Source organism: Rhinolophus sinicus, linkage group LG12, assembly GCF_036562045.2.
Source record: "Rhinolophus sinicus isolate RSC01 linkage group LG12, ASM3656204v1, whole genome shotgun sequence".
Classification (NCBI taxonomy): Eukaryota; Metazoa; Chordata; class Mammalia; order Chiroptera; family Rhinolophidae; genus Rhinolophus; species Rhinolophus sinicus.
This window is the reverse complement of record NC_133761.1, coordinates 10,436,442-10,451,425: the sequence shown is the minus strand read 5'-3', so window position 1 is coordinate 10,451,425 and position 14,984 is coordinate 10,436,442. Positions and strand designations below refer to the sequence as shown.

At 36.9% G+C, this 14,984-nt stretch overlaps 1 long non-coding RNA gene across 3 annotated transcripts in view; it reads right to left on the bottom strand.

Annotated features, from left to right (window-relative positions):
- LOC109443351 (protein LRATD2) overlaps positions 1-14,984 on the bottom strand; it is a 530,125-nt gene that overhangs the window by 363,123 nt on the left and 152,018 nt on the right. The gene's annotated exons all lie outside the window — the stretch shown is intronic.

Below are 14,984 nucleotides of genomic sequence, written 5' to 3'. Positions count from 1 at the left end.
AGTCACGTGTCCTCACCCTCAATGATAATGAGGCCAGGAATGTAGAAAAGCACATGCACTGTTTGGCTGATCACTGACAACCTCTGCAATGGCTGCAGGAGGTCATGGAGAAGTTGTGACCCCCAGCTGACGGGCCAAAGCTGGACCTGGTCAATCGGAGGCGCCTCACCCCCTACCTTGTCCTTGGAATGTACATTCCACGCACTGTTGCCTCAGTAGGAGCTGATCCAAGGATGCAGTCTGAAGAGAGTAAGGTGTAGTCGGGACCATCTGGGCTGAATACATGACTGAGCCCCATCAAGGCCTTTCTGTAAACCTGAAGATGCTGGGGCTGGGACAGGGTGGAGGGGGGCGCGGTGCAGAGATCTCCTTGCCTTGCTGTCACCCAAGATGAGCCTTGTATGTAAGTTCCCTTGCTTATTAAACCTGCCACCTACCAATCTGGAGTGGCCTGCCTCTTTCTTCAGGCTCTCCCTGCACTCTCCACAGGGGGCCAGTTTGCTAATCAACAGCAAAAAATTAAAAAAAAAAAAGGCAACTACAGACTGTGAAAAGGATAAACAGCTATAAAACAGAATTTTAAAAAAATCGTTATTTTTTTATATTATTTTTAAAGGGCTATTTGGAAAACTAGGTAATAATCAATTTGACAGCCTCGCTGTCACAAACAAAGTCTTGGGAAAAGATGAAATGCCAAAATTGGAACGAGAAGAAATTAAATATGTGAACAGCCAAATAGTAACAGAAATGGAAATGATCATCAAAAACCGCTCTCTACCCTTGCCCTCCTTCACAACAAAGAAAGCAAGCTGGGAACTCAGTGTCTCTCACAAAGCCTCCCTGCATTGTGATACTGGAGCTGGACCCTGTACACAGGTCATCTTTGCCAGCCAGGATAATCTTAGCATTGGCAGGAGCGTGCTATGGAGGAACAGTGAAGGGGGAGGGCCTTCTTGCCCTAGTTTCCGTGTATTCATTCCTCACTTTTGGCTCCTGCAGCACTCAATGCCCCTAGCAGCACTCAGAGCACCCAGCAAGGTTTAATGGAACCACATGGTGACATTCTAGTAAGTTCTACCAGCCCCACAGGCAGCTTCCCAGGGAGCGCAGGGCACCCCCACAAGGGGTTTGTTGAAAGTTCTGCAGGCTCCCCAGCTGACAGTCCAACCCGTCTCACAGGTGATCCAGCAGAAAGCTCCTGGTTAATCCTGCTAGCACCTCAGCCAGCCTCCAGCAAAGCCCCCTGCAGACAGCTTCCTAGCAAGTTCAGCTGATACCCCAGCTGGCTTTCCAGAAAGATTCAGAGATGCCCCTGTGGGTTTCTTCCCGGAGAGTTCTGCTACCACCCTAGTCATATTCCCAGCACCCAACTGCCTTTCTAGAGTAGCCTTGAAGGCTCTGCAGCAGATGGTGTTTGTTGAGTTTCAGAGAACTCCAGAGGCAGGCTTCCCATCCAGTGCCACCATCAGCACCCCAGAGGGCAGCTTCCTGTAAATTTTACTGACACCCAGTAGGCAGTTTTCTGATTATTAGCCTGGGCCTATGATACCTCAGTATCTTGTCCGACTTGGGGAGCTACAGTCACACCCTCTGTAACAAAGACTAAATCTCAGCCTTTAGTGGGGGTGGGGGAATGTTCTTCCAAATGTGTTCTTCCTGTGGGTACTCTGCATGGGCGAGAGAGAGAGAGAGAGAGAGAGAGAGAGAGAGAGAGAGAGAGAGAGAGAGAGACTTTTCTATACACGTTACCTCTGTAATCCTTAGAGTTCCTTGTTACTATTTAATAAGTCCTTTTATTCCCTTTTCTGTTCAAATTACAACTTCTGTCTTCTGTCTGGATACTGACTCACACAGTCCAAGGCTCAGTTTTAAAAGGACATTTCACCAAATTTTAAGACACAGATAATACATTTTATATAAATTATCCAAAACAAAGAAAAATTTATTTTATGATTCTAGTGCAACTCAGATTCTCAAACTAAATTAGGACAATACATAAAAACACAATTCCATGTCTTTCCATTGGGGAAAAAACTAAACTGTGGGACATTCAGACAATGGAATATTATTTAATGATTTTAAAAAGTGAGATATCAAGCCATGAAAAGATATGCAAGAGCCTTAAATGGATATTGCTGAGTGAAAGAGACCAATCTAACAAGGCTACTTACGGTATAATTTAAGTAAACTATTACACTAATGCAGTAATTAATAATAGAAGAAACAGGGAGAGAGTGAGGGAGCATATAGAAACTACATGTCCATTCAATATTTCCGAAATTAAAAAAAAAGAAGTTTGTTTAAAAAAAATTCACATCTACTTTATTTATGAATATAATTGCTAAAATTTTAAAGCTAACATTAGATAAACAAACCCAGTATTCTTTAAATAACTACACGATGATGAAGTAAAGTTTATTATCAAGAATAAAATGATGAGTCAGCATAGTAAAACATATTTATATAATTTAACATATTAATGGCCAACAGGAAAAATAAATGACCATCTCCTATTAATAGATTCAGAAATACATCAGGTAAAATTCAGCACCAATTTATGATGAAAAGTATCACAAATAAGATTAGGAAGGAACTTTCTTCACATAATAAAGGCTATATCCTGAAAACCGACAGTAAATATAATAATTTTTTAAAGAATATAATTCTTAAGGGAGAACATAAAAAGTAATTGGGGAAATGTAAAAACTGTCTTTGTATAAGAAGATATAATAATTTGCACTGTACATCCAGCAGAATCAACAAACTATTAGAATGAGAGTTCGTCAGGGTTTCTGAACATAGAATAATCAATAGCATTTCGTTATTTCAGCAATAAGCAATTAGAACAGGTAGTAGAGAATAAAATACCGTTTAAAAATATATAAACTTATAGAAATTAACTTAATGAAATGCATAACATCTTAGAGAAAATTTAAAAAACGTAATAAAATTCATAAAATAGACCTGAATGAATGGAGAGATTACTACACCTATGGAGGGTTTGAATTAACATGGTAAAGATGTCAATTATCTCCAAAATTATTCTTTAAATTTTACTAGCACTGACTGCTGGCTCCTTAATCTTCCCTCCTTTACCCAATCAACACCCTAACAAACGTTCTTCTCCAGCCTTCTTCATTTCACTAAATTTCAGTTCCATTTTTACAAGGGCTCAGACACAACCCTGGATTCATTTAAATTAAACTTTCTCTAATAAGCCATATCCAGTCTGTCAGAAATCCCGTTTAACATGACTCGAACATATTGAGACTCAGACCACTTTGCGCCCCCCACGACTATCATTTGTTCAAGACCTAATGATTTCTTAACGTGAATTATTGTAAAGCTTCCTAACTAATCTTGAACTCACATGACTCCTGAAACCTTTTCTCCATATGACAGCTAGAGAGATACTTTTTTTTCTTTTCTTTTCTTTTTTTTTTTAGTCTTAATGACTTTATTTTGTAGAGCAATTTCAGGTTCACAGGAAACTTGTGCAGGAAGTACAGAGCGGTCCCACATATCCCATGCCGCAGGCATGCTCAGCCTCTTCCTCTGTCAACATCCTGCATGCGCCTGGGTTCTACATTTGTTACAACTGATGAACCTACAGGGACACATCATTATCCCTCCATTATCATGCACAACGTCCATCATTCACATTAGGGGTCGTTCTTGCTGTTGTACATTCTATGGATTTTGACAAATGTATAATGACATGCATTCACTACTATAGTATCAGATGAAGTATTTGTGCTGCCCTAAAAATCCTCTGTGTACTGCCTAGTCATCCCTGCCTCCCCTCTAACTCTTGGCAACCGTTGATCTCTTGACTGTCTTCATAGTTTTGTCTTTTCCAGAATGTGAATCATTCCAGTTGGAATCATAGAATGTGTAGCTTTTCAGACTGGGTTTTCCTTCTCAGACTGGCTTTTTTCTGAGCAATAGGGATTTAAAGTTCCTACATGTGTTTTCATGGATTAAGAGCTTATTTCTGTCTAGCACTGAATAATATTCTGTTGTCTGGAGACACCAGTTTATTTATCCATCATGTACTGAAGGACATTTTGGTTGCTCCCAAGTTTTGGCGATGATGAATAAAGCTCCCATAAACATCTGAGCCAGATTTTTGTGTAGACATAAGATTTCAACTCACTTGGGTAAATACCAAGGAGTGTGACTGCTGGATATTGTTAAGAGTATGTTTTGCTGTATAAGAAAGTGACAAACTGTCCTCCAAAGTGGCTGCACCATTTTGCATTTCCACCAGCAGAGAATTAGAATTCCTGCTGTTCCACATCTTCATCAGTATGTGACGTGGTTACTGTTTTGGATTTTTCCCATTCTAATAGGTGTGTAGTGATATCCCATGGTTGTTCTAATTTGCAGTTCTCTAATGACATGACATTGGACATCTTCTCATATGCTTATTTTCCATCTGTATATCTTCTTGGAAGAGAATTCTGTCTAGATCACTTTTAATTGGATTGTTCATTTTCTTATTGTTGAGTTTTAGAGAGATTCTTTGAAAAGGTATGTTAGACCATGCTAATACTATTCTCAAAATAAGAATAATCATTCACATTTACTCTTATCCAGGAACAGTTCTAAGTGCTACTCATATGGAATTCTATCAATCTTAAGATGCTTTTTTTTTCTTCATATTTAACATGGTTTAAATTGGGATGTATCTCTTGACTGCTGACCAAGCAGTCACCATCATGTTACTGTCATTGCCTATTAATGAGAATCAAATCTTGCCAAAGGTGTCAATGTTATGGAATAAAATGCCAGTGGCAATAGTAGAAACACATTCTTTTAAAAATGGCACTTTAACAATGAACTTAATGGAAGCAAGAGTGATATTGGATGGAAAAACACAGACACAGAAAACCCTGAAGGAAAAGGTTCCAAAAACCTGAAAGTTACTAATTTTTAGAAACACTTAAATCAATTCACGCAACTTGCAGTTGAGACACTGAATGAGATGTCATAGGATTGTGAAAAAAAATGTAAGTAGACAAACCTTCACAAAGGCTGAAATCCAATACTGAATCATTTTTATACATGTTTACATTGAGTTAATCTGTCCCCACTGTAACTCACTGTCAGAACAAGATATAAATATTCTCTGGAGAAAGATAATATCAGTCCCAGTATTTCCAATTTTTTACACACAATCTCCAGGATACAATTTTAAAAAATCCCCAGACATGACAGAAGGAAGAAATATATGAAAGAAAACCTTCAGGTGATATCAATATTGGAGCTCTCAAACAATGATATTAAAATCATGTGATAATATGATCAAGAAAATATAATAAAAGGTAGATCCTATCACCTGAATCAAATAGAAATCCTAGAAGTGAAAGATGCAATAATAAATTAAGAATTTGATAGATGAGAATACAGAATGAACACAGAAGAAAAAAGAATTAGAGAACCACAAGTTAGGTTAACACAAAATATTTGGACGAGGCCCCTGGATTCCCAGCAGATGAAAGAGGCCCAGAGAGGCTGTCACTGCATCAAAATCATATTGCTGCCTGGTGACTTGAGCCTCTAGTCCAGTTCCCTGATGCCATGTCCAGTGCTCATTTCTACTATGTCTCACGCTTAACAACATTTTCCTCACCCCATGAGTGCTCAGAAAGGCCAATCTCTCCAGAGTCGCATTCCCAGAGGGATGCTGAAAAACCATAAGGGAGATGGGAGAAAAAAAGAGGTCTGGCAGGGAGATTTCAGCACGCTGTTCTCAAACGACACTAGAAAAAAAAAAGGATTTTAAAAAATCAATAAAAGTTTGACTATTTTTCACACCTCATATAAGTGGAATCACTTAGTATTTGTCGTTTTGTGATTGGCTTATTTCACTTAGCATAATATCTTCCAGGTTCCTCCATATTGTCACTTAAAATTGGTTAAAAGGGTAGATCGCATGGTAAGTGTTCTGACAACAAAAAACAAATAAAAATCAAAGAGGTACAAAGCAACGTTTAGAGGTGAGGGACATGCTTGATTGTGGTGGTGTTTTCACAGGCGCGTCCACAAGTCCAAACTCACCAAGCTGTGCACATTAGATATGTGCAAAGTTTTGCACATCAATTATACCTCAATAGAGTTGTTTTTCAAAAAAGTTTCAAAAATCAATAAAAACATAGAATATTGGAACAGCATGTTTAGCAAACTCTATCAAACTCTATCCAGAAAATAAATTCTTTTTAAGTACAATTCACCAAAATTAATTATGTAGTAGGCCCTAAAATCTCTTTGTTTGAATAACATATATCTATTCAATGTTTTGTCAATTTTTTAAAAATTGTGCACTTAGCATAAACTTTTTTTCCTCCCTCATGCCTCTTCTGGGTAATAGCTCAGACCATACCTTTCAAAAATGATATTTAAAATGAACTAATTGAGGTAAAATTGTCAATAAAATGAGTCCCAAATATGGGTTTCAGAAAGACAAGAAACAACGATTACCAGTTTTTCTCTATTTAAGAAAAGCTTGTGAATCAGAAGGCCTAACTCTCCCTTCCAACTGCAGACAAACAAGTCAATACATATATAGAAAATAAAATAAGGAAACCATTTGTTTTCGAAAATGTATTATGAATAAAATATACAACCAACTGTATAGTACTGCCTCACATGTTCAGACTCAAGACAGTTTTCAAGATATAAACATTTTAAATTCTGCCCCTTCTAAGATGAAGGACCTTATTCTAGTATTTTTAAGGAAGGCATTTTGGTTCTGTCCAATTCATACAGAAATGGCAACTGAACTAAATGGGACACAACAAGTCGCAATAAATCTACTCATTTGCTACCATTATTTATGAAAAATGTTTTGTGGATAATGAAAATGCCCAATCCACTATTTCAAAGGAATTGACAAAATCAGAGCAATCAGAAGAAAGAAGAATTGAAAAGTGGCAACTACGTTTCCCAACAGGTTTACTTGGACTCACATGTAATTCCCATCTTTTTCATCCATTTTCCAAAGGGCCAAGATGACGCCTCAACAAAATATCATACTTTACTTTACATTACAAAGCACAGAAAACAATAAGAAAGAGACTTTTACAGAAGCCTATACAAAGACAATTTACATAGGATCCCAGCTTCTCTGAATTGGAAAGATTTGGGGACTAACACCTCCTGTCCTTCATTCCCTTGCAATGGCCACTGTAGGAAGAGTTTTCGCGAAATGTTCTACTGTCTTCTCCATCTGCACCTCCTCTCTCTTCTCCTCCAATTATAGTATTTCCTTCACACATTCCTGCTTGGCCCCAAACTGGTCTAAACAAAAGGACACCTTTATTTTATCCTGAACATACTAGTAGAAGCAAAGGCTAACTTGGACCGTTTCCCCAAGGACTCTAGTTATTTCTTCAAGGCATAGGGAGTCTCAGTAAAAGACTCCACTTGGCAGCTTGGCAATACCAATTCATATCCTTATCTGAAACATTCAAATATCTCTTGGCATTATAGAGAATGCCTAGGCTGCTGTCCAGTGTTCCAGTCTTCCAGCAGCCAGGTTTGAAAGCTCACCCTCAGAGATGTCCGCAAGCTCCTGTGGGGGCGAGAAGTCCAGAGAAGAACCTTCCTACTCTTAAGTATGGCATTTTCATCTCCATAGAATGCTTCCATATTTTTCAATTGTTCAATGTATGTCTACATTTCATGATTACACAAATGTAGCCTCACAGATAAAACACCCTCTTAACTTTTGTTTTGAATCCAAATCACATTTCTACAGATCCTTCAAAGTTCTTTTGAATTGCATTGTCTTTCAGTAGGTCTAAATAATTTGCATTCATTTATTATGCTTGCCCAAGATTGGCTAGTAGCTAGTGAAAGCTAAAAGCAGGTTTTCTCACATTGGTATGGACACCTAAATGGAAAGTGACTCTTGTGTACTTTTGTGTGAGATTCTGATAGCAGTGTTTACAACTCCATACTGTAGCTATATTTCTAAAATATAATGTTAAAATACCAGGGTTCATGTTCATAGGACCTCTGAGCTTTATTAATATGTCTCTCCACCACCATTCTCTTTGACTGTATATATGTTCAAAAGCAGAAAATAAAGACAATTCTTCTATGTTAGCTGTGTATGAATAATTCATAAATTCTATGCAAAAATTTTTAACTTTTTAGTTATAAGGTTAACTTCTTACTGGCTTCCAATACCATCATCACCCCCCTCAAAATACCAAGAAAATAACTGGGAAGTCTCCTGGTGACCAGTCCCCACCTTTAGGTGCTTTCCAAAATTCAGCTCATTAACATAACAAAAGACACATTTATCACTCGCAATAGTTGGAAAATTCCAATGGTGTTGGGAGCTGTGAGCCAGAAATGGTAGAGGAAAACCAAGTATATATGAGAGAAATACATTTCAGTCATCTGAATGACTAAGTATATATTTCTAAATCACAGTATCCCAACTATTAATGATGAGTACATGCTCTGTGAGAATATAAAATATCTCGCTTTCACGAGTCCTCTCACTAGGGAAGTCATTTCAGGACTTTTTATTATCACTTTAAATAAAATGTTCTAAGAATTATTTAGCATTCAAAGGGAGTTATTTGGCTGTGGGCCATAGGCCTTTGGAGTCGTGGGGTATAGGGAGTTTCTAGAAGAGATTCTACTGACATTAAAAACATTATTGAACAAATATTATCAAAAGGTCTGGCATTCAGTGGGATGTTTCTCTATCTTTTTATCTGTCCATTGGGTACCTTCTAAGAAGAATCCTTGGTGACTGAATCAAACACCAATGTACCAACTTGTTAGGAATTGGTCAGAAAAGCAAAGCCAGAAAAATATCCTTTTGTTGTTTTTTTTTTCTCATCTAAAGACAGTGGGTAGGAGTGGGAGGTGAAAAGAGGGAGGCCAAACCCCACAGAGTCTGTTCCATTGTTTGGAAAGCTTTGAGCAGTATTGCTTTGTGTCTTTTGTCATTTTCCTTTTAAACGGGGAAATGTATCCAATGTGCTAAAACACTAGAGTAACCCGGGTGACAGAAGTGGAAAGACTGTCTTTTGGGGGAAATAGAGAGATACTGAAGCAAAGTTATTAGAACTGAAGAGATGGGGGTTATTTCAGAGGGCTCACAAATTTCTTGTCTTATGTTTGATTTCAAAAGAAAAAAGGTTCCTTTCTACTAATGTGAATTTTCTGCAAAAAATAAACCATATAATTCTTTATTTTTATCTATTTTCTAGGATGCTTTAACCAGTAATATTTCTCATACACAGTTACCATTGATGTCTTTACATAAAAATTAACTGATGTCTCATATCCCATTGTAAGGGAGAAAATAGAGGATATTAGGTGTGCGTCTACTTATGTTTCCATTTCCAAGGCAATTCATGCATTGATATTAATAAAACCTTTCTTTTTAATTTAAGTAGGAACTACCATGTTGCTCTTGAACATCAATCTACTATATAATGAAAAACTTGGAATTTCAAATATAATTTTTAAAAGTGTCAGACTAATTTCATTTATTATCTCACTCAGGGTAGAATCTTTGGTCATATGAACAAGTTCATTTTGGAAAGAGAAAAAAATAGAAACATACTTTAAAATTTGCTATTTGTTCAATGTTATGGAATTAATACTATGAATAAAATAGAACATCCACTATTTTAAATAGAAGGAGAATCTTTAAAGCAGAGGACTTGACATTTTTACTCCCAAGTTTCATATTTCCTTTGTTTTCCTTATGATCTGATTATTTCTACCACCTTATTGGTCCCAAAGTCCATTTCCTTACCTTTCATGTTCTGGTGTAATTTGGGGGGGGGGGACCCTTCCTTTGATTCTCCATGACATTGGTGAGTACTATTAAATAACTAGAATAATGTTACTAAATAGTAGGGAAAGCACAAACAAAAGATGTAAATTAATTGTAATAAGCATAAATGCAGTCAAGTTCTCTAAATATAGATTCTTAATTCTGTTTGTTGGGATTAATATGAGGTCAGAAAATTAAGTTCACGAACTCATCCTAGAAAAAGTGCTACATCCCTCATTGCTGAATATCACTGCAGTCACCTTCAAAGGACTCCCCTTGGGAAGCTATGCACTGATGCCAGCACGTAGTCCACCCTTCAAAGGACATCTGTGGTATTACCCTTGATGTCCTCAATGTCATCAAAAGGTCTCAATATTTCCTTTATCTTCGGGTAAAGATCAGGGGCCAGATCAGGTGAGTAGGGAGGGTGTTCCAATACAGTCATTTGTTTACTGGCTAAAAACTCCCTCACAGACAGTGCCGTGTGAGCTGGTGCATTGTCGTGATTCAAGAGCCATGAATTGTTAGCGAAAAGTTCAGGTCGTTTTCACCTAACTTTTTAATATAGCCTTTTCAGCACTTGTAAATAGTAAACTTGATTAACTGTTTGCCCAGTTGGTACAAATTCATAACGAATAATCCCTCTGATATCAAACAAAAAAGGTTAACAACATCATTGCAACAAGTTTGTGAACTCAATTGTCAGACCTCATATATATATATATATATATATATATATATATATATAGTCAGACGTTTATATATATAATATATATGAAATGAAAACAAGTTATCAAAGAGATATCCGTACTCTCATATTTATTGTAACATTAGTCATATAACCAACACACGGAAACAACATAAGTGTCTGTCAACAGATGAGTGGATAAAAAAGAAATGGTTCTCTCTTCTCTCTCTCTCTCTCCACACACACACACACACACACACACACACACACACACACACACACACACACACACACACAATGGAATACTATTCAACTATGAGAAAAAAGGAAATCCTGCCATTTTCAACATCATGGATGGAACTTAAGGACATTGTGCTAAGTGAAGTTAGACAGAAAAAACAAATACTCTATGATATCTCTTACATGTGAAATCCAAAAACAAAACAAAACAAAACTGAACTGGAGAAAACAGAGAGCAGAATGGTGGTTACCAGGGGTTGGAGGTGGCGGGGGATTGGAGAGATGTTGTTTAATGATACATACTGGCAACTAGTAGATAAATAAGGCCTGAAGAGTACGGTCATGATGGGCAACAAAACTGCACTACAAATGTTACATTTGCTAAGAGACAGATCTTAATTGCTCCCACCACGAGAAGTAGTTATAATTATGTGAGGTGACAGAGGTGTTAGCTAATGTTAGAATGGCGATTGTAGTGCAATATAAATGTATTAAATCAATATGTAGTACACAGATACACAGAGACAGATATGAGAGCGAGAGAGATTGATTTTTTAAAAAAAACAAAACAAAAATGATTTGTTTGATTTACAATACTCAATGCATTTTACAGATAACATATTTGCATTCCCTAAGTCTTTTGGAAAGTAATTCCAGTTTGTGCAATGAGTTTACAAGAAAGACTTAATAGACATCTTAAATTCTAAATTTTATAAGATACAAGTTTTTATGTGTTTGTCAATATCCAAGACTAACCTGTTTGGTCTCCAAGTTGGACTTGCCCCATACCCAGGAGTCCCAATCTTTTCTAGTAAAATATACCTTTTCAACGTGAAAACAGTCTCAATATTGTGATTGTCAGTTTTCAGTATCAATTGATTAAAACAAATACATAATGACAAGTACACTCATGAGTTCAAGAAACACTTGAAAATGAATTTCTGTGTCATTAAGCACACGTCTATTTATCTAAATGTGTGAATTGAGAATTCACATGTGAATGAGGCTTTGTGTTTGTTTAGTTTAGAGACTATTTAGAACGGTTTGGGGTCCTTCATTTTTTTTTTTTTTCATTTCCTACATTTTTTTAAAATTATCATTATGTAGATGCAGGAAGATGCACTGAAAATGAAAATAAAAACTTTCAATGATGATAAAGAAGATCTCATTTTTATTCTGTCACCAAACATCCTCTTGGACAGGACAATTAAAAGCTGGTTTGCTTGTCCTCAAGACAGGCAGGAATGACCCAGGACAGAATCCAGGTTCCTTGAGACAGTCTGACCTGGGATCAATTTTGATTGTATAAACACCCTTTCTAAATGCTGGACCCTAGGAAAATTGCTTAGCTTTACCAAGTCATGGTTTCATTATCTAAGATGAAATAATAATAACAGAAGAGATAATATCAACCTCTTTTGGGTAATCATAGCTTTCTTTATTGTTTTAATATGTACATGTATTTATGCTTCCAAAAGGATTTGAGGTAACATGGTGATATAATGGTTGTTTAAAAGGGACAATTCATGGAATGGGTTTGTTCATAATAAACGTGCGACAATTTGATTTCTTTCCTTCTCCCACCACTTTCTGTTTTAAAATTTAGCATTTGAAAACTGTGATGTTGAGCCTTTACTTTATTTCAGTGTCTTAGAATTACCATTCGCAAAATGGGGATAAAATTCATTAAAATCTTAAGATTTAGGAGTGAGGTGACCTGTTTCTGTAAACTTAAACAAGTCATTGAATTTCATCATGCCCTAAATTCTCATCTATAAAACTGAGAAAACATCTGCCTTGAGTATAATGATCAAATAAAATACTATAATTGTAAAATGTCTTTGTAAATACTAAAGTGTATACACATGTAAGTAATAGTTACTCTATTAATAAAGCTAAGAAAGGAAGTGGGCAGGGTAGAGTCATTTGACCAAGTAATCTTATAAAATGTACTTCTAAAATTGTACTATGTTGAACTTGGAAAAATATTCGATGCTGGGAAGTCATAAATATATCAAAAGAATCCCCATAAAATACTTGAAATTTTTTATTTGCCTTTTATACCAACAAGTCTTCAACATAGACAAAAGTGATAAGGGGAGAATTTATGTGAAAACTTCTGAATTCCTATGAGGAAATATACTGTAACACTTTAAAATATGATTGTTATTACCATTTTATGATTTTCAATATACTCTTCTCTTATTTGAAAATTAAATATGATGAATATAACTTATGCATCATGAAATGCTGTCAGCCTCTGTACTACCAGAGAGAAAGATACACTTTATAAAGAGAAATTAAAAAAAAAAAAAAAAAGAGCCGTTTTAGTCTCTTCTCCCTGAGAGAAAGTATTATATACAGGTTCCCTGGTGTATAAGGATGGCTTAATTTATGAACATTTCCCAGAGAATATCTATCACGAGTCAATCAGATTGCATGTATATTTCATTCCATCATTGGAAAGTCAGTGACCTGTATATGGTCAATGAGGGCACAGGCTTTTGATTAAAGAAAGTAACTGCTGATCTTGCATCCTTAGAATGTCAAAAGAACTGGAAATGGTTCTTGCTAAATTCTGTAGCTGCTAGGACAATGTCAACTGCATGGAAAATACAGTTCTCTTAAGGAAAAACCCCTAAGCCATGCAATTTTCACAAGGATGATTAGTTTCAATCAGAAAATATTGTACCATAATCTCACAGAAGGAAACAAGGAGATTGCAACTCCAAGAGGCAGACTGTCTCCGGGAGCCAAATCCTTTCTGGGTAGGGTTGCAGCAAGCAACACTAACACTTTCAGGCCATCAGAAAAATGTATTACGGTTGCCAAACACTAAAGTACCCCACAGAGGCAGGGGTGAGTTCATTCATCTTCCTGGGAGCTTAATTTACTGCTGGGAGGGGGACCTATGACTCAGAGAGGGGTTGTAGAATTTATATGTACTGAACCCCAACTATGATTCACACACTGAAATACAGCTTTATGTACACTGTCTTATTTAATTCTCACTACAATCTAGAACTAGATATTAATACCCTCAGTTTACAGGTAATAAATAATGCCCTCAGATAATAAAATGAAGGCTAGAGAGAGAGCATAATGCCCTCAAAGTCACAAACAGACATCTGTCTGCTACCAAAGCCCATGGTATCTCAACTGTATCGTGCCACCACTCTTAGAGCCCAGAAAGTAAGTTCCCCCCTTTTCATAGTCTAACACTCACCCCTCTCTTGACCACCATCCTCCAACACACTTACCAGTTGGGTATAGTACTGGCTACAAGCTACTGTACTGGAAATCTGGGCTTGATGTGGGTTTCATATTTTTCCCAGGACTGCATAGTTCGTGAACATGACAAAGACTGATGAATTATCCAATCAGCTATGCATCTATTACCAAAGTCCTATTGGAGAGAAGACATGTTCAAAATATATCTATGTTTAGTCTATGACAAGAAAATAGGAGGGACACGAAATCCAGTTAACAAGAGCGAGGAAGGCAGTGGCATCTGACAAACCTTGAAGAATGGAAGTCTTTTTCGTATGTAAAGATGGCATCAGACATAACACTCACAGAGTGGAGAATAACATTCCGTAAGGCTCAGAGGGAGGCAAGTCAGGAGCAAAAAGGTCAAGAAACACTTCAAGGTGGTTCTGAAGTTTCAGAGCTATAGGAAATGCTGGTGCTAGTAATTAAAATTAAGAAAGCTAAGGAGGGATGTGAAGGAGAGAACACCCAAGTTTTGGATGCATTGGTTATATTGGTCATTTGTCCAGTTGCTCAGGCCAAAGATTTTGGAGCCATTCTTGATGCGTCTATTTCTCTCACACTCAGCGTTGCAATCTCCCAGCCAATCTTTCTCCAAGTATATTTTGAATTCCGCCCACTTTTCACCACTTCCATGGTAACCTGTGGCCTTAGCTGCCATCATCTTTTCCCTGGATTATTACAGTAGCCATTTAGTGGGTCTTAATGTTTCTGTCTTTTCCTGCAGTCTCAACAGAGGAGTCAGAGATACTCTTAAAATTTTTCTTCCACTCAGATCACTAGACTTTGATGCAGAGTAAAAGCCAGAGTCCTATAATGGCCTGTAAGGACATAATCTTGCCCCCACTCCAGTACCTCTCTCGCCTTACTCGGTCCTTCAATCACACCATTACAGTCATACCAGCTTCTGCAATTCCTGGAACTCACCCGCCGTAATCATGCCTTAGGGCCTTGGTATGTGCTGCGACTTATTTA